This window comes from Phymastichus coffea, unplaced genomic scaffold, assembly GCF_024137745.1.
Source record: "Phymastichus coffea isolate CEN01 unplaced genomic scaffold, Cenicafe_Pcof_1.1 PCOF00018, whole genome shotgun sequence".
NCBI classification, from domain to species: domain Eukaryota; kingdom Metazoa; phylum Arthropoda; class Insecta; order Hymenoptera; family Eulophidae; genus Phymastichus; species Phymastichus coffea.
Genome location: NW_026706829.1, coordinates 1,592,272 through 1,620,107, shown reverse-complemented (window position 1 = coordinate 1,620,107; position 27,836 = coordinate 1,592,272). Strand labels below are relative to the sequence as shown.

The window sequence follows — 27,836 nt, the reverse complement described above, 5'->3', positions numbered from 1 at the left end:
TAAATATGCAAACCGCGGCGATAATCATGTAGCTAGTTATAAAAATTATAGTTCAAGAAAATTCCTGCAACAAAAACTTATTTCAAAGATAAGGTCAACATAAATTGCTAACATCGAAGAAATCGAAAACCGTTAGATCAAACGTTTCATATGCAGAGGATGCAAACAGTAATAAATATACAACAAACGAAGAACTCAAACAAACACCGACACCCCAAAAAAACAGGAAATAATAACGACAGCCAAATCGTAAACATGTTGACTTAGCTGATAAACAAAGTGAAAACGATGCTAAATTTACTTACTATATTCACAAACAAGATTAAATGAATATAGAAATGAAAATAATAATTTGGAACATTAATGGTTTAGCGTAAAGAAATATACAATTAAAAACTTTTCTCATAATCATGTGACAGGACCCTGGCTAGAATAGCCGGTCTTGTCTGGCTCTCTCTCTCTCTCTCTCTCTCTCTCTCGCAACCTCGCTCCTTCGCTGTTGTCCTGGCGAGCGTTTGAAAATTACGAACCAATACCGATGCTCGCACCGCTTTATTTCAGGACCAATACCTAAGCCGGGCATCGTCATTAGGAGCCAATTGGGAGCAAGAGCGGCTGCGGCAAGAAGAAGAGAGAGAGAATGACGCGTCGCAAGTAGAGAGTAAGCGAGCGCAAGTGACCCGCGGCGATTCGCTCACGAGAGCGAAGCCGCCGGCGTTGCTCGAGCCGACCCACGAACGATTAAGGGAGAGAGTTCGAGCCGAGATTCAGAGTTAGCCGGATCGTTTGACAGCCGAGCGTGCGCACGTGAAAGAGAGCAAATCAGACAAAGGAAGCAGAGGACGTCGAGCAAATTGCAGAAAGGAAAGAGGACTTTAAACGACTCTAGCATCGAGGAATCTACATCCGAGCCTGCCAGCAGTCTCGCAGCATTTCTTGTCTGCAGCGGAATTACCAGCAACAGTTCCTGCCAGCAGCATCAGCAGCGATTCCTGCCAGCAGCCTTCACTAGGTCAGGTCGTCTCTCTCTCTCTCTTTCTCTCTCTATTCGCGAGTGCGCGACGCGTCGGCGAAGTAATCGCGATCTTCCGCGAACACGGCGAATTCCACAATTATAACGAGTCCCTCCTTTGTACACTCTCAAATCTTTGTACCGTGCCCCCGTGCGATTGTCCACACGACGTTGAGGACGACGCGTGAACTCGCGTCGTCGCTCTTTTATAGTTAAACGTCGAAAATAAATATTGTTAACGGTTATCATGAGTGATTATTGTGTGCGCCTGTCATTTCTTTCCTCTTAATCGCTAGCAGATGTCGCTTAGAACAAGCTATTTGTGATGGAGAGGAAAAAGAGTCTATTAGGAAGCAACTAAGGTTGAAAAATAACGAAGATGAAAGAGGAGAGAATGCTGGTAACAAAACCGAGAGCTGGCTGCAGTTCAGCACAGTTGTTCAACACTTGTTTGAAACAGCAGTTGCATCCTCATCCTTCTTCTCTAGTAAATTTTCAATAATCCTCTAGTAAAAGTAAGTTTTATTTATAATTTTCTCATTATTTCCCAGTAAAAAGGCAGATCGAATTAACCCATCGATATTATTTAAAAGTGCAAAAAGCATTGTTTTTTGACATATTTGAAGTCATGTAGCATCGTAAATAAATTTTATCACAGAAAACTATTCAAAGCATCTTAAAGTACAAATCTTCTCCTTCAAAATACCGTTGAGTTTGCCTAAATATCTTTTTTTTTTACCAAGATATCGCATTTTGAAATTTTCATATTTATGAATTTCTTAAAATTCGAAAATCCATTAACCCATTATATCCTAAGTGGATGATTTTGTTTTACTTTTTTCAATTGATCTTTTATCAGGAATAGACATTTCTGACGTAAAATTGTCTGAACTTTCTATCTATGCTGTTAGAATTTTCAAAAAATGCGTGCGTGTGTGTGTGTATATGCATGCGTGTGCGTTGACTTCAAATTCGTGATTAGTGACCCCAAAAACCGCCGAGTAACAATGTTCAAGTAAATTCACTGAACAGAAAAATCAGTGCAACAAAGGGTTAATGGATTTTCGAATTTTGAAAAATTCATAAATATAAAAATTTCAAAATACGATTTCTCGTCAAAAAAAAGATATTTGGGTAAACTCGGCGGCATTTAAAAGGAGATGATTTGTACTTTGAGATTCTTTAAATAGTTTTTTGTGAAAAATTTATTTACGATGCTTGTAGTGTTTCTTACACTTTTAGTGTACTGTACTTAAACCAGTCTGGACATATGGCATTCAACTATGGGGTGCCGCTTCTAACTCGAATATCGAAATCCTGGAAAGAGTTCAATCGAAAGTCCTACGCAATATAGTACGGGCTCCATTATTCGTACCGAATGAAATTATCCACAATGATTTATAGATACCTAGAATCAAAGAAGAAATTAAAAAATTCTACACAAAATATAATTCCAGATATCAAAAACCACCCAAATAGACTTGTCAACAGACTTCTCAAGACATCCATTGCCAACACCAGAGTGATAAAAGATAAATTAATGAATGCGCAAATAAATTAACTTGATTATTTCAATCATACCGTAAAACAAAGATAGTATAATTACTTAAGTATACTGCTGTTTATTATATAGATATGTCTAATAGCAACAAAATTTGTTTATTGTCTCTATACGTTAGACAGATTGTAAATAGTTTTGAAGTAATAAAAAAAAAATTTGTCACTTTGAGCGCCACTGGTGATCTTACTGGAGGCACTGCTTTAATAGCAATTCAACAGTGATAAATCCACTCAAAATGAATTGAAAGAGAATCATAGACATAATAATATGGAAGTAATTGCTATAGATACAAATCTTTACTTAAAACCACATAATAAAGGTTATAGTATGCATCTCAAGCCGCATATCAATGGAAGAGATTTAATGAAAGACGATAGAAGTAGCTTTACCTAATCGTGCACAGACAGATCTAGATATAAAAAAATATAATAACCTAATCAAAATTGATGATTTTCGAAGAGTTTTCATGCGTAATGTCTTGCCAGCTAATGGACCTCCTTTTTAAGAATCGGCTATTTGAATTTAGATGATAAAAGTAGTACAGGTACTTATTGGATAGTCTACAACAAGAGAGTTAATGAGGTTATATACTTCGATAGTTTTATTGACCTTCAACCACCTATAAATTTATTACTTTATCTCGAAGTCAATAGAGTTAAGTATAATTACGTTAGATATAAAGAATTTAATATTACAATTACGATCATCTTTGTCTGAAATTTTATTTGAATACACTATAGTATCAAAACACTTATAGTTAAGAATGAAAGTTATTTGTTCTACGACTGTCATGGACAATAAACTGACATTGAGTCTCTCACGAACATCATCCATTCTCAAATCAAATTATTTTCCACCACTTAAACTAATTCGAAATAAAAACTATGTACTTGGTCTAGTAGAGTTACTAACATTTAACTCGATACTGAACATTGACGTTGGTGGTAATAAATTTTATATTTAAGGTTAATATAAAATCATTATATCGACAGGTAGTTATAAGATAGAAGATATACAAAGTTTTCTAAAAGAAATCTTAATCCGAAGGATATTAAGATTTAGCCTAAAACCAAATAACAATACTCTATGTAGTATTATTCAATGCAGTCGCGGAATAAATTGTGAACCGAAGGATTCTTTTTGATCGATGTTAGGCTTCACTTCACGTAAACTTGCCTAAAACAAAACTCATAGTTCTGATTTACCAGAGACTATATTGAAAATAAATGCTTTACCTATAGAGTATAATATTAATACGGGTGCTTATGTAAACGAACGTTACATAAAGTGCACGCTATACATGAATTTTTTTCTGCCGTTCCACCTGAATAGAAGATTATAAAAGTTCCTTCATACGTCATTAACCTTCCGGTCGCTATGAAAAGCATTGATCATTCACAGATACGTATTTTTTATCAAGACGGTAATCTAGTAAATTTTCGTAGAGAAATTATCGCTGTACGATTGCATACAAAAGCTATAATATCATAATGGGTATTGTAGACAATTATATTAAGATTAGACCAGGGTATATTAACAGAAAAATCGTAGTAAATGTGTAACGGAAAAAACCACGTAGTAGCGATTTTCCTGTCGTCCCTGGCTTCTTGCTGTCTACGCGCGCTGTTGTTAAGCCGAGCATCGATGTAATTACGTTAGCTCACTGCTAATGCCTGGTTTATATGGTTTGAGGTACGAATGAGCGGCTTAGGAAGCTAAGGACGAATGAGCTACATGACTGAGAGTAAGGAGGCATTCTAGAAGGGCAGAAAATAAAATAGAGTGACAGAAGAGGAAAGAGGACAGTCTTAATGCAGAGATTTGGCTAGGTGAGTCACCTGTGGTAGCAGTAGAAGTTTCATAGCCGGGTTCCGTTTGGAGAGACGTTCGTGGTACGAAGAAGATGACAATTACTCAGCGTCGCGAATTGCTACAGGACTTTGCGTTTTAAATCGATCTGAAAGGCCGGGTCCACGGCTACTGCAACTGATTTATCGGCGTTTGCTTCATCACCACCGATGCCTGAAAGGAAAAGATGTAGCAGGTAAAGTTGAACAGCAACAGTGTGTGCTCTATTCTCTCCCTTCCCGCTCTTTCTGATTCATCACCGGTGCGCACATAATGATAGCGGTAATCAGAAAATTTAACCACTGAGAGACCCTTGGTTGTCCGAGTCCGCCGAAAAGGCTGACTGCTGCATGCCGTGCATAAATACCGATTTGTAGCGGTTGAGTATCTCTCCATGTACATCGTTTCGCCCTGAGTGCTTGTCCGAGCGAGGCACATCTGAGAAAACTTAATTCTTTTGTTTGTTTATTGTTTTATTTATATTATTCCTTGTTTATTTCATTTAAGTTTATAATTTTTTTTATTTTGTTTTTTTGTTTATTGTAGTTGCATAAATTGTTGGTATTGGGATGTGTAATCTATAGAATTGAGTTTGATTTACTTTTTTTACCCGTTCCAGGCTTTATCGCGCGCGAACTTCGCAATCTGCATGCCCGGCAGGTTGCTCAGTAGCCGAAGCATTTTGCTTTTTTGCCTTCCGAATCCCCGCGTAAATAATTTAGTAAACAGAGTCGCGGGTAAACATTTGTTGTAAAATTCAACTCTCCCTTTACAAATGTCAAACATGAGCTTATCATTACAATATCAAGAAATGATTTGAATGATGTCATAACTACACCTACCAATTTGCAAGGAGTAATTACTTATGAAAATTGATACTACTTTGAATAAAATTGAACTATAATGCCATATGTAATAGCAACAGATAGAGAAAAAATCAAACTGCTTAATCAAATTGGTCGTGATAGAGCAATCACTATGAGTTATCACACTTAGGAATTATACGAGTATTCAAAATTATTTCGCACATCAAAGAATGTTTGGAGTGTGAGGACATCAAATCAAGTGGAAAAATCTCGCTTCATTATTGTGGATTTTCAAACTCAACGAAAAAATTAACTAGCCACTAATGCAAGCAGCTTTGATGATTGTAATATTAGTAATGTAAGGCTATTTCTAAATTTACAATTCTATCCATATAAAAATCTTAATCTTAATATTGATCATAATCAGTCTTTACAATGTGTACTTTAATTACAAAGCTCATATTACGGAAAAGAAAATGAACCATTGATTAATAATAAAGGTATCACCAAGAAATTACTGATAATCTTGATTGTTCGCAACAAAACGAATATATTAAAAGTACGCCTGTCGACGTACGCTTCGAGTTTGAAATGAGAGAAGATTTTCCTGATACCACTGCCGCTTATTTAATTCTACATGATCGAATTATACAGTATAATCCAATTAATGGTGACGTCAAGAAATTAGTTTAAGATTCTACTATTATAAATTTATATAACATAGTGAAAATAAATAAATAAATAAATATTAATGATACTGTGAAAAAATTTATTTGTAATCAAATTATTGTTGAAAAAATATTTTATTTTATTTAAATATATAAGTTTTATTTACTGAGATTTACCCTACAAAAATTATTAAAAAGGTTTTTTTTATTATAGTTTTTATTACATTTTTATTATATTTTGTAACGGGGTAAAACCGTTTAATAATTACGTCGCGTGATTATGCTAAGGGGACACGCGTGAATCGTTAATGCTCACTACTAATACGGGAGAGCACGAGAAAGCATACGCCGGTCAACCGATTGTCGTTTATAACCTAGCTAAATTGAGTGGAAGCTATGTGAGGAGAGAATCAACGAAAACACTTGTTAGTATTATAGATCGGATGCTTTATTATTTTTCTAACTCACAAAGGTCGGCCCGCGAGTTTGTTTACACGCACGCTCGCTCATCGGCAACACGCTTTGCCGGTACGCTCGCTGCTCTCTGATATTAGAGCCTCACACGCACGCATCGAATACCGAAAGTTATTTATCCGACATGTAATTCCGATCGCGTAATTAAGCTGGCCAGCTTACCTTATAATCGTGAGTGATCGGAGACAGTCACAGCAACTCGCACAGCACGGAACAGTCGCTTATTGTTTTTGATATTCGCGAGCCGCGAACGCGCGCATGTACTGGTTTCGCCCTCGATGGCGAAACCTCACACACTCTCCCTGGATCTCTCGATCGGGCCTCTGACTCGCAGCTTGGCAGCTCCTCGGCGGCTACAATCCTGGATCACTGGCTGCTAGTTCACGAAGCGTACAGACGGCTAGGGCACGTAAATCGGCGGTGGTAACAACAGAAGCGGGCGGGCTCAACTACAGTCGATGCTTCACTGGTTCAAATTCGTTCGCGCGCGTTCCGTCTGCTCGCGTGCCGAATTCCTTTATTACATATTTTTGTCCCCCCGGAAGGTGCTGCCCTCACGGACAACGATAAGGTCACGTAGTTAGCGCTAACTTGACGTTTACCGTCACAATTTTAATTAAATTTTTTATTACATTATTTTTATTACAAAGACTGAGCTATCAGTCTCCAGTCCTCCAATAGAGTTCAGTGGCGCCTCAAAGGTATTGGCGGTCGCCTGGAAAACGGTATCAGAGCGAAAGAGAGAGAGAGAGAGAGAGAGAGAAAAAGAGTTAGCACATAATTAGCCCTATAAAAATATTTTTTTCTTTTTATATTTTTTATTCCATTTTTATTATGTTATTATATTAATTTTTTTTTGTGTGTATCAAAGCTTTTTCACGGTCTCGTTGGTTTCCTAGTTAGCAAATCTATAATTTTAATCAATTTTCTGACTGTCTTTATATTTTTTATTTTCGGCTGTCGTTTTTTTTCCAGTATATAACGGTGATTAAGATGATATACTTACACTCTTCAAAAAAATTAAAAAGCCATCTAATAAACTCCATTTTTTAAATATATGTTAGCTTCATAGCTACGAGTATAATACGTCACTAAAAAGACGAAGATAGTGAGTTGTACAAATACTGATGAATCAGTTTTGACGGAAAATTCTATATAAATAAACTCCTTACCATTTCGATAGCGAAAACCCTTCTCTCGAAAAATAAGAATGTTCTTTGTAAAATGCATCTTCTTCCAAAGATTGCTTATTTTTCAAAGAAACAAAGATTAAGAATAAGTCTTTCAAACGAAGTATCGAAAAAAGGGTGAACAAGGATGATCTGACAAAAAAATTTACAAGAAAAGATACTTTCTTTTTCACCAGGTGTACTAACCTTATCTTGTTGTAGTACAGTTCAATTAGTAGGGACCAGCGCAGTAGTCACCTACGCAACCTCGTTAAAAAAAATCCAAAAGATTTCTTATTTTTCGAAGAAACAAAAAATTTTATTAAATCGAAAATAACTAGAGAGTGCACGTATAAATTTTCATGGCGTTCCAACCGACCAAATCGAGAATAACTCGATAGCGTGAGAATCAACCATTATTACTTGTTTTCCGTGGCAGAGTTAACCACGACCGACTTGATACGTGGAAGTCCTGATCAAAAGACAAACTCAATGGACAAATTAACTCATTAACGACCAAAATGCTCAATTTTTTTGTCGACTTTCAACGCGTTTTTTTCGGTAGTCATAGGACTAAGAAATTTTTGCAAACACGTATTTGGATGGAAAATTTAACGCTCTTTCAGAATCTTTTTTCAAAATTGCGATTGATTGCGTTATAAAAAAGTTATAGCCAATTAAACAATAAAAACCTGAACAATTTTGCGAAAAATGACGTTTGCGATTTTTTTTAGCAATGTTACCGCTAAAAAATCATCAAAAAAATATGATCAGAGGTGATCACGACTATCAAAGTATCTCCAGGAATTTTGGTGGAATTTTTGAACCACTTTTTCCAACAAAATGGTGGCAAAATAAAAAAAAATCCATAAAAAACATTTCTCATTTTTTATCTCGGAAACCATTAAGTTTAGATAAAAAAAGTTTATTCAACAAAAAAGTCTTAGAATTAAACGAGAAATACGCCTGAATTTTTTCAAAATTTTCCGAGGCGATTTTTGAATTTTCGGAGAATACGGAAAATCCATTTTTCGAAAATCATCTCCAAAAATTCTAAAAAAATTCAGGCATGTTCCTCGATGAATTCTAAGACTTTTTGTTTCATAAACTTTTCCTCTAAACTCAATAGTTTTCGAGATAAAAAACGTTTTACTCTTAGCATGACCCAGACATAACGACGAGGACGTAGTAGAATTTTGTCTCCTTTGGGGTGCTTGATTTGAGTGAGTCCCCTTGCCTCTCAGTGCAATACGAATTTTTCAGTGTTTTTTTTTGAAACATTCAACGCAAATCGATAAATCACATTTTTCACAGATAATTCTCGTTCTTACGGGACAATAAGAACAAAGTTTGAGTTTTGTTTGCTTGGACATATTGTGTTTCTCTTTTTTGCATTGTCTCTGCGTCATGTAATTTTTAGCTATTGAAAGTGCAAAATCTTTTGTTCCAACCCTTTTTTTCTCATCATTGACAGTATTGAATAGTACAGTAGCATTTACAATCGAAGCTTGAATTAGTCTTAAAAAAACTACCCACGTCCACTTTTTTGAACGAATACTCGGAAGTAAATTGTTACAATGTCCGTCGTAGACATCATTGCCACCCATAAAACTGTTATAGACGCTAATAGCCCTCGGAAAAGGTATTTCAACTTTTTATCCTTCTTGCTTACTGTATCTCTTTGAAAAGGATAATGGAGTTACCCCTGCAGCAGTAGAAATAATCGAAACTGGTTTTGAATCCATCAGTGATGTAATTATACCACTGTTCTTATCGTGCTTTACGGCATACTCACCTCTTTGAGCTTTTTTATTTAGAACATTTTTATCTTTGACTTTATCTTCTCTAATAGGACCGGTACATTTTAGCCCAAGCTTCTTCAAATGCACAGCAAGATCTAAGCTTGTAAAATAATTATGAAAATAAAGATGGAACATAGATATTTTGCCCGGAGGTATAACACGAAAAAACTTTTCTAGTAAATTCATGACAACGCGAGAACCTAATGCACACTTGCTAAATTTATTCCCGTTGTAGAATTTTTTCCGCAGTATAAGACAAGACCTAATACAAAACCATCGGAAGTACAAAGACCCCAGAATTTGAGACCAAATCGTATGGGTTTTCCTCGAATGAATTGTTCTAGAAGCGTCCTCGCATAAGACTTAGCCATCATTTCATCGATGGAAAGAGCAGTTCTCCACACATCGAACTTCATAATATTAATTTCAAATAGGTTTAACAGTGAACGGACACGCCAAGCATAGTCAGTTGGATTTTTATCTTTCGTTTGTGAATATTTTAATTTTGATTTGATCTCTTCAAACTTATTACGTGACATAGCAGAAGAAACAACGTTACTAGATAAAAAGGGATCACGTAACCAGTAATCTCTCTGAGATTTCCTTTTGTTGAATGAAATCAAAATGATTATTCCCACGAATGTATTTAAGTCTTTTAACTTTAAATCAAAATTATTTTCTTTTCAAGCATCTATAATATATTGCTTCATTTCTTGTATTTTATTTTTTACCGAGTCTTTCAATAAAATTTTGTCTTTCAAATTATCATTATACTTTTTTCTCCTTCCATCCACTGGAGTTCATGCGTTCTTTCTAATTTAGTTTGAGTTTCAGTATATGTTTTACAAGCTTCTGTGTATGTTATATTAGAAATTTCATTATCCGAATCAGTATCGAAATCTTATCCATCAGAACCAGAATTGTCAGGATTTGGAAGGGTAACTATATCATCCTAAGTGTTCTTTGAAGTATCAATTTCGTACATTTCATGGGAGCGAGTGGAACGTCTTTTACGTTTTTGTGACATGTTATATAAAATAATAAAAATATCTAATGAAAATAATTACTACAGTTTTCAATGCTTCTTGTCAAACCTAGACTTTAGAAAGCGAAAATAATCTTTTCGATTCGATTTACTGTATGGTCTCAAAATAACAAGAGACTAGTAAGTAATTAAAATGAGCTCACATACAATTTTCTGAATTGCTTTTTTGACATGTGTATATTAGTATACGCTATACAAACTGCACTTATATACACATAAAAAGACATTATTATATTATTGTTGAATAGCTGTTCTTTATTCTGTATCAAAAATATTAACGCTGCTAGGATTATAACCTAACTCACTTTTTATCTCGAAAACTATTGAGATTAGAGGAAAAGTTTATAGAACAAAAAGTCTTAGAATTCATCAAAGAATATGCCTGAATTTTTTTAGAATTTTTGGAGATGATTTTCGAAAAATGGATTTTCCGTATTCTTCGAAAATTCAAAAATCGCCTCGGAAAATTTTGAAAAAATTCAGGCGTATTTCCCGTTTAATTCTAAGACTTTTTTGTTGAATGAACTTTTTTCATCTAAACTTAATGGTTTCCGAGATAAAAAATAAGAAATGTTTTTTATGGATTTTTTTTTATTTTGCCACCATTTTGTTGGAAAAAGTGGTTCAAAAATTCCACCAAAATTCCTGGAGATACTTTGATAGTCGTGATCACCTCTGATCATATTTGTTTGATGATTTTTTAGCGGTAACATTGCTAAAAAAAATCGCAAACTTCATTTTTCGCAAAATTTTTCAGGTTTTTATTGTTTAATTGGCTATAACTTTTTTATAACGCAATCATTCGCAATTTTGAAAAAAGATTCTGAAAGAGCGTTATATTTTCCATCCAAATACGTGTTTGCAAAAATTTCTTAGGCCTATGACTACCGAAAAAAAACGCGTTGAAAATCGACAAAAAATTGAGCATTTTGGTCGTTAATGGGTTAACTGATAGAGAAAAAATAACGCTTCTCATGATGACAGGTTGGGGTACAGTACAGCGATCTTATAGGGCTGTGAGAGAACTTTTCAATCTAACATTTAGGGCTGATAGAAACTCCAATTTCATTTTCAACAGTCACAAAACTGTTAGAAGTTTGAAAATATCGGCAATATTAGTGATCTACCTAGATCAGGCAGACCAAGGTTAGTAAGTGATGAAGAGAAATCATTAGATGTTTTATGAACATTAACTATCGATGCACATACTTCCATTCGTAGAGCCGTTCAAGAGCACGAAATAAGTAAATCATCTATCCATAACGTAAGACAGAAAGCGAATTTCCATCCATTAAAAGTAACCCTGATACACAAGCTAAACGAAGATGATTTAGATCGTCGCATTGAATTTCGTGATGATATGATGGCTCGCATAGTTCAAAATCCCAACTTTCTATCTAATATAGTATTTCCAGATGAAGCTCCATTTCAACTTGAAACAAGTTTGAATAGGCATAATTGTAGATACTGGGCAACCGAAAATCCTAATTGGGGATAAAAAGCCAAATCACAATATTCACAAAAATTAAATGTCTGGTCTGAAATATTAAATAATCGGATTATATTTTTTATTGATGGTAACTTGAATACCCAAAACTATAAAGCTATGCTACGGAATCAAATACTTCCTGCAATAAGAGGAATAACTGGAGAAAACTTCAATGACACATGGTCTCGTATCAACAGGATGACGTAGCAGCTCATTATGCACGAAGTGTTCGCGCTTACTTAGATGCAGTATTTACTAACTAATGGATAAGACAAAGAGGCACCATTGAACGGCCAGCTAGGTCACCTGATTTAACGCCTTTTGACTACTTCTATTGGGGATATTTGAAAGATCGAGTATACAAAATAAAACCCTAAAATTTGGATGAATTACGGCAAAGAATAGTTGATGAATCAGCTCTTATCCCCGCTGAAATTATTAGGAATGCTTTTGGTGCTTTTTACCATCGATTTAGATACTGTCAAGAAGTAAATGGAGAGAAGTTCGAGCATCTGCAATAGATACAGCCAGAAAATAATTATTAAATCACGTCAGAGGTAAGGGGATCACGATAATAAAGCACCCTAAAGGGAACAGAAATTACTAGGTCTACGCCGTTGTTCCTGGGTAACACTAAAAGTAAAAGTATAGAAACAACTGCTCTTTCAATTGCCGATATCAGATAAGAAGAACATCAGAAAAAAAAACTTTGACCTTGAAATGACCTTGCAGGATACAAGCAAGATCGAGTGAGGTCACCGCTAATTGCGATCAAACAAAACAACTAAAGCAAGCTTTGGTCTATTTCCATCAATCGAGTTCTTCTGAGAGGCCTCAGAAATGAATGACCTTTGAATGAACTTCAAGGTCAACGGGAAATTTTTGACCTCAACGATTTTGAACATAAAATTTCCCGCTCTTTCAAATACTGATATCAAAAAAGACGCTTTCCATTTCAAAAATTTGACCTGACCTTGAACAAACCGTCAAGGTCATCTTCAAGGTCAAATCCAACGTCACCGTTGAATTTCTTGTTGAAAATTACTTCAAATACGACCTTGATATATTTTAAAAATAAATCACCTGGAAAGATGTTTGAGTGATTCCAGATTTTTTAGACACCCTGTATACTTTGCAACAATAATCGAATGTAAATATCGATACGTCCGTCATTCGGAGGCCCTCGAGGTGCGAAAGCGATCGATCACGAGAAAGAGGGTTTTGAATATGTGATGTTCGTATCACTTATAAATAAAATAATTCGAACTCTCGTATCTAGCTAATGAGTAAGAATTGGTTTCCAATGATTTTACTCTAATTGTCAATAAAATAGATAAGTAAATAAAATGTAATTAATAAGTAAATCAAATATACATAAATAAGTACAATGTTTCGAGGAAAGTCAGACAATGCCCTAGTTTCTTATGGTGCGAATTGTCCCATAAGCAGAGCTAAAGTCTTTCTTTGATAGGATATAATTCGGCCCAAGTTTCTTATAGCGCGAGATGTTCTATAAGTCGAGCTCAAATTATAAGGAAGGGACTGTCTTGCTCAGTTAATCACAATGAGAGAAAGAACTTAGGTATAATCCAAGTTTATTCAGACTCATGCGCTCACCTTGCAAGGCTAGAAGTGAATGCTAGCCTGTGCAGAGGTGGGCCTATTTATACATAGATTTTCCCGCTTATTTTTGCAGGAGAGATGTCATCGAAAATTCGAGAGACATTCGCGAATTTTGAGAAATGAGTTTTCTTAATTTACAAGTAAATAACCATTAATATTAAGTTTTTAACACATGTAAACTTTACAGAATTTGTTATTTGTTGATTTTATACAATATACAATTATCGCCAATAGTGTCGTCAAAAGTTATTAAATAATAAAGTTAATTAACGTGATATTACAATATTTACAATAGAAAATTATTAAATTTTCATATAACTTTATAGTTGATTAATTTTAGAAGTATTCTCCAAAATTAATTATTTAAATTAATTAATAACATTTGAATTATGACTAATTTTTCATATTTCTAACGGTTTTTTCTAATCTTAATATGCAATTATTAGATTAATTATCTAACAAGGAAACCCCCCCAACCCGACTTCACCGATTTCAATAATCTTTTGATATGTTATAGTTCATAAAAAATTAGACATACGTATTTTTTTTTATCGGCGGAAAAACACTTTGAGGGGGTGAAAACAACCCTCAAAGTTCACCCCCAAAAATAGATTTTCCAATGTATCTCAGCATCTAATTGATATTTTACGACCAAACAAATTTCATATCACTTCTCATGTGAAAAGCAAACTAGCACATGCAATTCCGACCACAACGGATGCAACCCTTATTTTTTTTATTTAAAATACTATCTATTTCATGGCTATTTTTATGAAAAAAATTAAAATAACCCGAAAAAAATTGGAAAAAATATTACCCTACATAAAATACAAAAATAAAGTTAATCTAGTCAAGGTTTTTTTTGAAACTACCCCCTTAAAGTTGAAAAACCACCCCTAAAAAATTGTTTTCAATACATTACGAGGTGGTGTTGATAATTTAGTGTAAAATACGTTAAGCATCATTTATACTGTACAAACACAACTATCTCGTGCAGTTTCGACCACAAGGGTTGCAACCCCTAATTTCTGTCATCGAAATTTTTACCTTCTTTGTACCTATTTTTGAAAAAAAGTTCATAATGAGCTTGAAAAAATTAGTAAAAATATTACCGTGGATAGAATAAGAAAAAAAATTTACCTTTTATTTTTAAAACCACCCCTTATGTTGAAAAACCACCCCCAAAAAATTGTTTCCAATACATTACAGGTGGTGTTGATAATTTACTGTAAAATACGTTGCTCATCACTTATAATGTACAAACACATTTATCTCGTGCAGTTTCGACCACGAGGGTTGCAACCCCTAATTTATGTCATCGAAATTTTTACCTTCTCCATTCCTATTTTTGAAAAAAAGTTCATAATGAGCTTAAAAAATTGGAAAAATTATTATCGTGGATAGAATACGAAAAATATGTACCAATTCAAGATTATATCACCCAACAAGACCCAGAACTGGGACAACGTTTTTCCAAAGTATTTTGTTGCGCCGATTCCGAATCTGTCCGGAAAAATGATCCATCACCCAGTAGCAATTTCTAAAACTCCCCTTATATCCCAATGGCAATTTCCCGCACTAACCCGCACTATCAGAATGCTTACAACCCCCCCTAATAACCCCCTAAAAACCTCCAATGAAAATGCCGTTAGCCCCCCACTAATAGCTCGAAGACATAGCTGAGCCCCCTTGCAACCTTATGGCAATGCTTGCAACCCACCGAATAACATAATGGCAACGTTATCAACCCTGCTAACTACTGGGGTTATTAGGGGGTTATTAGGGGGAGGGTCTTATTGGGGGGGGGGGGGGTTATTAGGAGGTTAATGGGGGGTTGTAAGCAATGCCATTGGGGGATATTAGGAGGGTTATTAGGGGGAGGTTTATTACCATCGCCATTCGGTGATTAGGAGGGTTGATAGCATTGCCATTGTTTTTGTTGGTTGAGTTTTTCTCCTTTCTTGTGACTAAAATTGTAAACTGCCAAGTAATATATATTTAATTGATTTTTATATGCGTTACTATAATTCATTCAGTTACCAATTAAAAACAATCAAAAAAATTAGGACGGATTTATTGTTCATACTTCTTACAATAATGATATTCTTCATAGAAGTGCTCGAAACATAATGATTTTTTGCACCAACCGCAACGTATAATAGCCACATTTTTGCATTCTTCTATGTCACAATGTGTATTGCAGGAATCTCCAAAACTGTAAGCAACAGGATTGTCAAAATTTTCTGGTTTTTTAGTGAGGTAACCACTCTTGAACCAGGAATATTTAAAAAGATTAGTATATCTTGGTGAAGATAATTGATTGTGAACTAACGACTGAAGTTTAATAATGTTGTTTCTTTTATGTAAATCCAAATCATAATTCATCAAAATTACGGTATCTGAAAATTGGCGGACAAAGTTCTTCCATATGCGAAATCCAAAAACATCAAGTGGCTGAATTTTTCCCGTTGTGCCAGTCGGTATTTTTTTAAAATTTATAATTTTATCACGTGGAGTTACAGTTTCTATGGCACTGTCACAATGACCGCTCCAGGAGTCAAGCAACAGCATCGTATTGGAACCTACATTAGGGAAATATACTTTTTGCAGCCATATTTTAAAGAGATCTGAAATCAAAAATCTTATTTGTAAAATCATTTATAATGACATTAATTGTAACTAGATGGGATTATGTATACCTGTAGTCAACTTTCCAGATTTAGATGCTTCTACGTAAACATTTTCGGGTCTAAATAAAGTGGTTTCAACAATGGGTCCAAACTCACCGCTAGATTCCTTCAAAACTAAAAAGCGTGGTGACAGTAATTCTCCTGTGGCTGATATGAGTGGCTGTATAGTATAACTGTGGGTTGTTGAAGAAACTGACTGTACTAAACACTGTACCTGCTTTTCTCCTTCAACCGCTAGCGTTCTTCCGGAGTGCATTTCCAGTTGGAATCCGCTCTGATCAGAATTAAACACATTATGAATTCCAATTATTCTTATGCCTGCTTTAACATCAGCAATAAAAGTATTTGCTTTAATCGTTAGTTCTGAATTACTTTTTAGTGTTTTCTTGGTTATAAACTTATTTATTTTCCGGGATACTATTCTATGAGCTTTCTTGAATTTACAAAGCCAGTTATCCGAAGCTTTGAATCTTACATCTTCTGATCCTATAATCTTTTGAGCTTGCAATGCCCATCGACGTATGTTACGATCATGAATGATGTAACCAGCGTCTACTGCTGCTTTAAAATTATCAAAAGTGTACTGACAAATTCTTGCAATTTTTTCTCTATAAGTACCACCTTTGTTGACTGTATGAGCCCAACGTTTCAACTGACTCACAGATGAAACTTTCTTAAATTTTTGACGTACACTTTCAACACTTAAATTTTTTTTTTTTGCCACTTCTCCAGTATTCTACGGCTCTTTGCTTATATTCAAAACTGACATCTTCATTGTCTTTGGTATAATGGTCGGTGGGTGCTTCGAAATCGTCAGGAAAATGGTGTTGAACTTCATCTTCTACTATTTTTGCAGCATGATCTTTGTAATCTTCTTGAAAATCTAATGTATCTTCAACGATCATATCTACTTCATTGAAATCATTCACGGAATCTATTAAATGCTTTTAATTCTTTCCGACAATTGAATCTCTTTATAATTTGTCTCACTTTCAGGTATTTGTAGAGTTTGAAAGTAAGCTAATAATAAATTTAAAACGTTCAGAGCGTTAATTTTCATTTTTTAATCTGAAATAAAAAAAAAAAAAATATATATATATATCATATATCTTCTATTATATTAAACAGAAGGCGCGAAATTCTCCGTGCGTCCGTCCATCCATCTGTCCCCCTTTTTTCCTTATTTTTCCTCTGTATAGGTCTCTCCTGATATCGCTGGGGAATAAGAAATAAACTGAATAACAAATAAACAAATTAGGATAAAAACAAATAAATAAACAAATTGATAAGTAAACAATAATGATAAACAAACTTATAGAAAACATTCATGAAAAAAATTAATTAATAAATTAAAAAGTAAACATATTAATTAATAAACAATAATAATAAACAAATCAATAAGTAAACAATAATTATAAACATCATTAATTAATAAATCCTCATAATCAGTGTAATTTCAATTTTTTTAATAACAAATATTAAAAAGCCGTAAAATTATTTGCATATAAAAAATAATTTTATAGTTATACTTACGTAGCAGGTACTACGAAATACGAATTAACGGAATAGTATCTTATTATTATTTGTACTTATAATCTTATATTCTTATTACTATTTATTATGCTGTTAGTTCAATAGCCGATACAATACGTCCAACAACAAAAAAGTTGTGTTGGCTACTGATGAAGAATTACTTACTCATATTTATCAATCATGAAAATAACAGACAATCGTCAGAGACGCTGATAGTAGGACGTAAATAAAATTCTGATAATACTATCATTCATATACCAAAATTTTTGCGCATCCGAGAAACTATACTTATCTTCTAGGTATACTTATAATATTATATTATTCTTGACTTGTTTTTTTATATAATAAAAGTTATTTATTTTTTGATAGAATTAATAAACGATAGAACGTAAAAAATTTAAAAGAGAGCAACAAAATAGCTATGGAATCATAGCTTATTTGATTTAGAAGAGATTGCAACGATATGTCAGAAACTTTTTTTAGGATGGTTTTTCAACATTGAGGGTGGTTTTGAAAATAAGTTTGAACAGGTAAATTTTTTTCTTATTCTATCTACGGTAATATTTTTACTAATTTTTTCAAGCTCATTATGAACTTTTTTTCAAAAATAGGTACAAAGAAGGTAAAAATTTCGATGACAGAAATTAGGGGTTGCAACCCTTGTGGTCGAAACTGCACGAGATAGTTGTTTTTGTACAGTATAAATGATACTTAACAAATTTTACACTAAATTATCAACACCACCTGTAATGTATTAAAAACAATTTTTTAGGGGTGGTTTTTCAACTTTAAGGGGGTAGTTTGAAAAAAAGCTTGACTAGATTAACTTTATTTTTGTATTTTATGTAGGGTAATATTTTTTCCAATTTTTTTCGGGTTATTTTAATTTTTTTCATAAAAATAGCCATGAAATAGATAGTATTTTAAATAAAAAAAATAAGGGTTGCATCCCTTGTGGTCGGAATTGCATGTGCTAGTTTGCTTTTCACGTGAGAAGTGATATGAAATTTGTTTGGTCGTAAAATATCAATTAGATGCTGAGATACATTGGAAAATCTATTTTTGGGGGTGAACTTTGAGGGTTGTTTTCACCCCCTCAAAGTGTTTTTCCGCCGATAAAAAAAAATACGTATGTCTTATTTTTTGATGAACTATAACATATCAAAAGATTATTGAAATCGGTGAGGTCGGGTTGGGGGGGTTTCCTTGTAAGATTTCTAAATCATAAACTTATCATTATCAAGTATAAACTTAATATTTTCGTTCTATATATAGCTTATTGTTTAAATAAATTATTAATTGTTTATTTACTAATAACAGTTATTATTCAGCTGTTATTAATGAAACCAATTCTTACTCATGTTCTATGCTTATTCACTTTGCACATGAATTATTTATATTTTTCTAATATTTCATATGTTAACGTAATAAATAAATCAACTTTGCATATTGATATTCATTATTATTTCTTAATTGAATGTAATTTTTGTTATTATATTATGAATCTATATGGTAAAATCTATATAATCAATACTTTGTTATATTAAATTTATCTCTAATTAACATATTTTTCTTAATATCCAAAATCATTATATCTATATCTATTACTTTGTGACGTCACGCTGTTTATTTTGATTCGACTTTTATTTGTATACAATCGCGTAAACAGTGAGGTAGCGCCGCTTAATATATTGATTTGAATAAACAGATAGATACGTTAGACTAGTTGCAGTAATTCACTGATTTAATAAATAGCTCATAAATAGGACCGTTACAAATAGGAGATGCGCGCATTTAATATGATATGATCCGTCACCTGGTGAGGCCGTATTTGTTAAAAAGATTTAGCTGTGATTGAGAGTGAGCTGGAAAACAGCAAGAGCACACGAGGACATCAGCAGTGTTGAGGCAGCAAAGACATCCCAGGAGGAGACGCGACATATATCGGCGACAACTACAGTGAATAACCAAATGGGCACGACAATTGCAGCAGCTGCAGCAGCTTGTGCCAGGAGTGTCCGGCGACTCAAAGTTTGCACACACGGTTACGGCTGATCATCATAACCGCAACCCAGGGTAGGTGCATCTATCCATATCCGCGACATTCGCATTAAAAAGTACCACGCGATAGTTTAATGCATGCGCCAATACTTTAATTATTTAATTGTTTAATGCCATACTTTATGTAGTCGCGCCAAGCGTTAGTTCATGTGAAAGTTCTCTCTCTCTCTCTCTCTCTCTCTCCCTGGATTATATTGTAAACCTATATGCGAGAAAAAATTTTTCTACCCGCATAAATATATATAGTTTAATGCGATCAAAAGGATTGAGATGAATCGACCGCTTACATTCTTTCGCTCATTGTTCAATGATATTTATATTTCCTAGAATTTGTACCGATTTTGTCTAGGGGATGGTGGGACGAAATATTAGTCTCTACACACAATACGGAAGACACGAATCACTAGTCAGGTGGGTTAAGGTGAGTTCAACTTAAGGAATTATTGGAAGTTGGAGCGAAGTGATAAATCTAAAGGCAAACACACGTACACATATACCTACTTAAGAGGGCGGCGGTTAGCGTCTGCATCGAGGGATTTTGCACTCATATTTTTCCCGTTTGTCTGACATATTTTCTTCTGTTACGACTTATGATAAATTAACACTCAAAGTGATATTTACAAATTTTATCTTGTTTATGGATTGTTGAAGAAATCTATCTATGATACGCCAGTAACTCGAGTAGATAGGCTAATCATATTGATAACTTGCAGGTAAGAATTTACTCAACTTAATATTATTGATGAAAGTTGAAGAGTAATAATTTAAAGCATTCACAAATTTCATTATAGTAGTGACTACTGAAAACATGAAATCTTTTAGTTTCCTCAAACACATCTATAATGAGTCCTTGTGCAAGCAGATAGGTTGCACCGATTGGATCCAGCACGACATTGACGTCGGTGGAGCGAGTCCAATAAAGCAACGCTATTATCTCCTTTCTCCAAAGATCGAGAACGAGATGCACAAACAAGTATACAAGATGCTAAAGGCTGGTATAATACGCAAGTCGACCAGCGAATGGTACAGCCCGGTAGTCCTATTATGTAAGCCAGATGACTCGTACAGGTTTTGTATTGACTACCGGAAGGTGAATGCGGTATCACGCGTCAGCGCATATCCATTACCTTATACAATGAACATAATTTTGCGCAAGTTGCAGTACGCGAGGTACATTACGGCTCTCGATTGTTCAGGAGCATTTTTCTAGATCCCTTTAACCCGGTGATTGATCCCGATCACAGCATTTGCAGTCCCCGGCATGAGACTATTTGATTTCACAAGGATGCTATATGGACTCGCAGGTGGACGTACAACCATTCAGTCTCTAGCAGACAAGATACTGTCTCCGGAGATGGAGCCCTATGTGTTTGCATATTTAGACTATTTGATTATTGCAACCGAGACGTTTGCAGACTACGTTAAATAGTTAAATGAATTTTTTCATTTAAATCATTTTGATTTCTTTCTCTATTATATTTTATAAGTATATTTTGTTGTGGATAATTTGTTAGCATATACACTCAGCAAATACCGGAATATTTGCCCTCGAGAACGCAATTTTATCTATCGCGCGTCGGCCTCATATGCTTACTGTCGCTGGCTTCTTGCAATCCCCGTTAAAATGCAATGACGCGTGAGGTATCTCACATTGTTCCTCGCAGATCAAGGTTGTGCAGAACCAAACACAATAAAGAGTACGTGCGGTTGCTGGAAATTTTTACACTTTATTCAATAGAGTAAAAAAATTTGGTACAAAAAGGAACAAATATATCAGTTGAGCCAGGAAACTACGCTACCAATGTCGAATCGAAAGAGAAAATGTAAAATAGCAGTAAACAATAGTTTGAAATCATTGGGGTACTAAAGATTTAAAAATTCCACATTTCATGGACGTTTTACGCTAACAAATTAAAGTCTGATGAAAAAGTATTAAATACATTTCTTTCATAATTTTTCCCGTAGAATCGATTGCCGTAATTAGTTTTTGAAAATAGTAACTTCTTGGGTAATTTCTTTCAATAACATTTTATAAACAATCGCAAAAGACAAAAGAAAAAATAAAGGTAACTTTTTTTTAGATATGCTATGAATGACGCAGTTAGTTTAACGCTATCTTTTCCAGTTTCGACTTAGGCCTTAATGGGTTAATAAAGGTGACACATATAGAGAAAAAATTACAGAGATATACCCAATATACACTAGATAATTTCAAAGCTGCCGTTGAAAGTAGCTGACTAATTCATGATCGTGATATTCGTCGATGAGCTCGAACAGAAATTGGCTTTGAAGATGTAAGATTCAAAGCTTTTAAAAATTCGTTATTGAAGTTTAAAAGCAAATATAGAATAATGAGTAGAAAAAAAAATAGATTTATTACTAGAAAAATACTCGAATATAAATAGAGCTTCAAGCAAAAGCTGATATGTGTATAGTTGATAAAAAATCTTGTATACCATCAATTGGAATTGAAAATTTGTATAATTCAGATCAAAGTGGGCTTTCAAAGAGAGAGAAATAGGCAAGTTAGTTGTAAGAGAAACTGCTCTACGATGCACACGTGTTTTTGCCGAACCCGAAATTCTTGAGCCTCAACGCGAGACGGACGTTGGAATTGTTGCGTGCGCTATTTCCTCGGCGGAAAAAGAAAAGGCATCCTGAGAGAGCTTCAACAGACTATAGGAATCCTGAACAGCTGACTCTTCCTACGTCTGAATAATAGCATGAGTGACGACGCGTCAAGAAGCAGATTTCGTGAGGTAAGCTAGCCAGTTTCGCGTAATACATGCTCACGATCCGGCAATATACTATGCTTGCAGTATAAAGCGCAATCCGAGATTGATCGCCGATCGATCTCACGGGAGTACAGAAACTGCGATGTGATAATTGTGCACATATCGTGGATCATTTTTAGGTGAACGATCGTTGCGTGCGCGTGGCAGCGAACAAGATAGCGGCGTCCGCATTTGCCACGCACTAGTACTTATCATCGCGGCGCAGGCCCCAATTTATAAAAGAATCGGAGGTTAATAAACCATTCCGCTGTGATAATTAAAACCAATTTATGTTAATTATTGACTGGTCCTTTAGAAGCATCCATTCCCATACTCATATGTTTGTGTCGTATGCTCGTACATCCTTGTGCTTTCGCGTCCATTTTCAACTAGCAAAATTCAACAATACCTTCAAATAGGGCTGAAGCTGCCTAATAAAAGTAACGGTAGCAATCAACAGGGACTTCGTCCGGAGTCCAGGGCATACGCCCAAGTCAGATAAGGTCCAAGGACCGATGCAGAGGCAGCGCTTGTAATTACTCATGGGGGTAATACTTTATAAGAGCACACAGCGCTGCTAAAGCGTGTGCCATCGTATGATGACATGGTGACGCTCGCCCAACTTGCGTTTATTCATACGCGTGTAAAGACACGGCATAGCCCACCAAACATCCTACCCCATTACATGGCATCCGACGTAAATAAATCCATGGCGTTCGTGACAAGTCAGAACGCCAGTTCTTAATAAAATGCGCATTTGCATGAGCTTAGTTAACGCACACACATGTGCCAATTCATGCAAAGGTGAGTCAGTAAACCACGTGGCATTTATAATGTTGAATGTGCAGATTTTAAATAATCAAGCGCGCCACCTGGTAGATTAGGTTAGTTCGTAAATATATAAAGGCCTGCCGCGAACGTAAACATCGCGAAATAAGTGTCTGTGACGGGTGATGCATCGGTCAGATCACTCGCCCTGTTCGTCTCTCTCTCTCTCTCTCTCTCTCTCTCTTTCGCATTCCTTCTCCTTCGCCGCTGCCATATCGATGTCTTGGTAGTTCAAACCAAGTATCGACGCTCGATGCGACTTTGTTTCAGGTCTAGTTCCTGATCGGCGTCGGTAGTCGGAGCGGTGGAAGGCAGTAAGTGAGAAGAGGAGAGAAGAAGAAGAAGAGAGAGAGAGAGAGAGGGAGGAATAGTGTTGCCGACGTGACTTGAACATGTGTGCGTAGCCGGTGGCTCTTGATCGATTTTGGATATTGAGGGAATGGGCAAGAATATGCCGCGAAGAATAAGACAGCGCGAGTAGTACTGGTCGGACCAGCGTCGCAACAATAGTTAAGCAAGGAAAACTTAATTACGAGAGTGTCGAGACAATGAAGAGGGACTCCAACGGACATGTGCCTTTTCTTGTGGCAGTGTGGAAGCGGCGAGTAAATCGTTACGAACAACGAGCTCTCCGCTGCTGGAATCATTAACAATAATTAAGGGGACAGGTTCAACAGTTACCAGAACGTCAACGAGTGGCAGAGCAGCAACAGCTCACCAGATCTTCAACTTCGCCCCTCCGTTAGGTCAGGTACTCTTTTGTATTTTCGGTGTGCCCTTCGTTTCTTTCTCTTTCAGCAAATGCCATCAGGACGTAGACGAGTGGATACGAGTGCGTTTGAATCGCACCGCGGCTGCCAGGACGGTTTGACGAGTGAGTGTGAGGCGATGCTTTGTCTCTGGTGCATTCATTCGCACGGAGATGAGCTCGCACGGCCTTTTCCTCCGATGCGTAAAGCCGCATCGGAGCATTGTAAATAGATACCAAGAGCGAATAAAGAATGTTAGTAAATGAATAAGTCTCGATAATTTCTGTCCTCTCTCCCTGTCTCATAATTGCAGTAATCAGGATTGCCAGACGACGAGAGCCCATCGACACCTTCTGCGGCGAAGCGGAAGTGCCTTCCGTACTTTCCCTTTTAAAAATAATTAGTGACGCGACGTAATTTGGGCTATTTCTTGATACGCGAATCGCGGAGTTGCAAATTAAAGAAACGAACGTGTTATAAGTCATAATTTTAAACACGTGCGAGTGCGGCTGAGAGATTATTGGAAATTTAATATACAAACACCAATATGGTTTGAATGTTGTCAGATACTAACCAATATTGTATTCATTGGTTTGAGAAAAATACTAACACCGACAACATTCAAAACAAAAGCAAGCACGGCACGAGCCAAAGCAAACCACGAACGCCGATAAAATCATTTAGGTACGATATTTCAATGTCGGCGACGCGAGTTGGCTCCGTGCGCCAACCAGTGCTCACGGAAGCAGCTGAGCATTCTCGCTCAACTAATATGGCGCTATCTTGCAGTGCTAATGATTGCAATGAATAAATTCAAACATAAACACTGCAAAGACATGAAATTCTGTATTTTTTTGTTTTAATTAAATAATAAAAATGCGTCGTATTAAAGTTTATAGCTGCAAAAACTGGTGTTCGCGTGCAAATAAGCTCGTTTAATAATAAATAAGTTTAGTAAATACTAAAAACAGACGCATTATCAAACAGTTAGTACGCTTGATAGGTAGGATCATTGTTTATCTGATAACGAGCTAAAGAATTTCTCGACCCGCTTGATAGTATACGTAACGTGTGCTAAGCATTTTGTTTGCTAGTAAATTTAAATTAAAAGGTTTTAAATATTAAGTAAACCACACTCACACATGCAAGAAAGTTACAGGAATAAATAGAAGAAAGCGCAAGAGCGAGCGTATGCGATTCCTGTAGCAATTGGCGTCAAATGCGGCGATAATTTGCAGTTAATAATAGATAATAACAATAACTAGGTAACATCTATACAAAAGATTAATAGACTTAAGATACCAGCTGTTTCTATCAGAAAATATTGGACAGGATACTGGCAAAAATGGACCAGATGCATAAAGATATAGAAGATTAGGTACTCTCGATCAAAGACGAAGAAATCGGCGAATATCTAAATCAACTAGAGCTGAGAGCAAATGGTAGCGAGCTGGATCCGCCAATTGGTCCGCCAATTGGACCTGCTGCATGCCAACCTCCTGATTAATATTCAAAGCCAGGTACGTAGAGCTGAAGTAAACTCTGTACACACAATGAACATCTTGGCCACGGCGGCACAAAACACCTTGAACTAGAGAAAGATGGAACGCGTCATATCAGAGCCTCAAACGGCTCTGTATCCCGAGCTGGCTTACCGTCCCTATAATGGTGAGGATAACAGTCGCAAGACTAAAGTGGAGGCAATGGCTCATGAGAAGCCAAAAGTTGACGATCGGCTAGATCGGATGAAAATGTTGATGGAAAAAGTGACGCACGATCGTTTATACGCCGACGCAAGTGGAACCAACCTCAAATATAACCCTAGTCGCGATTGAGAACGATAAGAAAGGTACCTAGCCTGATGTAATAGATCAGATACTGTTATCTCTTAAGAAAATATCGGAGGGAATGAAATCGATCTTTGGAGGACAAAGTTCGACGCCCGAGGGTCTCCCTAAGAGATCATAAATTTCCCGAAAACTAAAGAGGGACTTCACCGAGCCACTCAAATGTATCGAGTGTGGACTGCTGGGGTACAATAAAAGTTACTGTCCCCAATATAATAAGGGAAACGAGAAAAGGAGTGGTTAGATAGGGTTGACCTTACTCCTCCGTTCCCTATGGTAAACCCCCGTAAATGTGACGTCCTTGCGTATGAGTATGGAATACGCAACGACCAATGGTTCAACGATTGCCCGCTGCGTGACTCATGTGTCCTAGCTATCACAAAAAGCGCTGGCAGCGACAAGTGCGTTGAGTGACGGGAGTAAGAATCGGTCTGGTATCGCTTGCGATGCGCACACTAACACGTCAGCTTGCATTCCCGAAGGATCTTCAATAACAAGGAGCGAGTCGGTATAACTCAATGACGCCGGTGCACTATCCCACAAGAGCGTGATAACCAGCACTACATTACGCTACGAACAAACCGACAGAGCTCCAAAATTGGTTTCAAATTACTCCCCAAAGCAAGATACACGTTGATGGCTACCGGTAAAATAGAAGATTTCAAAATTAGAACTCTTTACAATCCGAGGGCCTCAACCACAGTGATAGGAAACAATGCTCTTCAAATGGTTTCAGCGTTAGAAATAAGACTGAATATTACCCATCCGGGTACGGCCGGTTTGCTAGACGCCTAAAAATTGTCGATTCCCGGTCATGTAATGCTGCCATTCACTGTGGGTGGCATGACAATGCCGTCAAGGATGGCTATTGCTGAATGCATTTTGGGAGTAAACTTCATCAGGCCGTTTAGAGGGGTCCTAGATCCTGACGACGATACGCGGCTGTTTAGTCACAAACTAAAATGAAATTTGAAGTGGTTAACTTGGAAACTGACTTGAGATTGGTGACCATAGGATTGGTGACCATAACACCTCCATTTCTAGCGACGAAGGCCCTGGGCAGCCGAGAAGGCGATATTCAAGATTAAAAATTCTTCTATTGATGTCTAGGATTATTACAGAATGAAGATCATATTCGAGCAATTTGAATAAGCGGCAGCCACTCTGATCAGCCTAGATCTGGACTTATCCGTTGACGGAGTAGCCCTGCACCTAGTGAGCGAAGCCCGTAAAAAGGAGGAGCAGGCACGGGTACAAGCCCATAAAGACTCGTTATCCATGCAGATCGTCTAAGTCGGGGATAACGAGATGCAGGCCCCACTTACGTCTTCAGGAATACCCCGTGAAGATATCACGGCGCTACCGGGACCGTTCGCGGGGGCGATCCTGACCCGCGCCCCAACTAGATCAATGTCCACGCAAACGGACGACAGGGCTATCGACTTGACATGGCATCCAGAGTTTCTCCGTGACTATGATATTCAGAACGTACACCAACCATGGTCAAAGATTATGCTGGGCCTACAAGAAATTGAGAAAGGCTGGACAACTCTCAGCCAACTACAACGTGCCATGTACCATGCATTTGACACATTTGTAGCCGAAGGATATCGCCCGAACGACTTCGACGAATGGGACAAGCTATTCGCGTGCCGACGATAATAGTCTGCGGTGCTGAAGGGCGTACAACGGTAACAGCACCAGGCCCTCGAGGGCCCATCATTGAAGAAGTCCGGGACGGCAACAATGCGTGAGCCAGTGCCTGCGGTGTCGCTTTTGCAAAATCACAGCCGTGGTGCAGTCAACCTCGTGGTGAACCTCAGTAGTTCTCACAAGAAAAAACACACGAACCTCATC

At 36.3% G+C, this 27,836-nt stretch overlaps 1 protein-coding gene across 3 annotated transcripts in view; it reads right to left on the bottom strand.

The window, feature by feature from the left end:
- LOC131675264 (proliferation-associated protein 2G4) overlaps positions 1–27,836 on the bottom strand; it is a 651,851-nt gene that overhangs the window by 298,230 nt on the left and 325,785 nt on the right. The gene's annotated exons all lie outside the window — the stretch shown is intronic.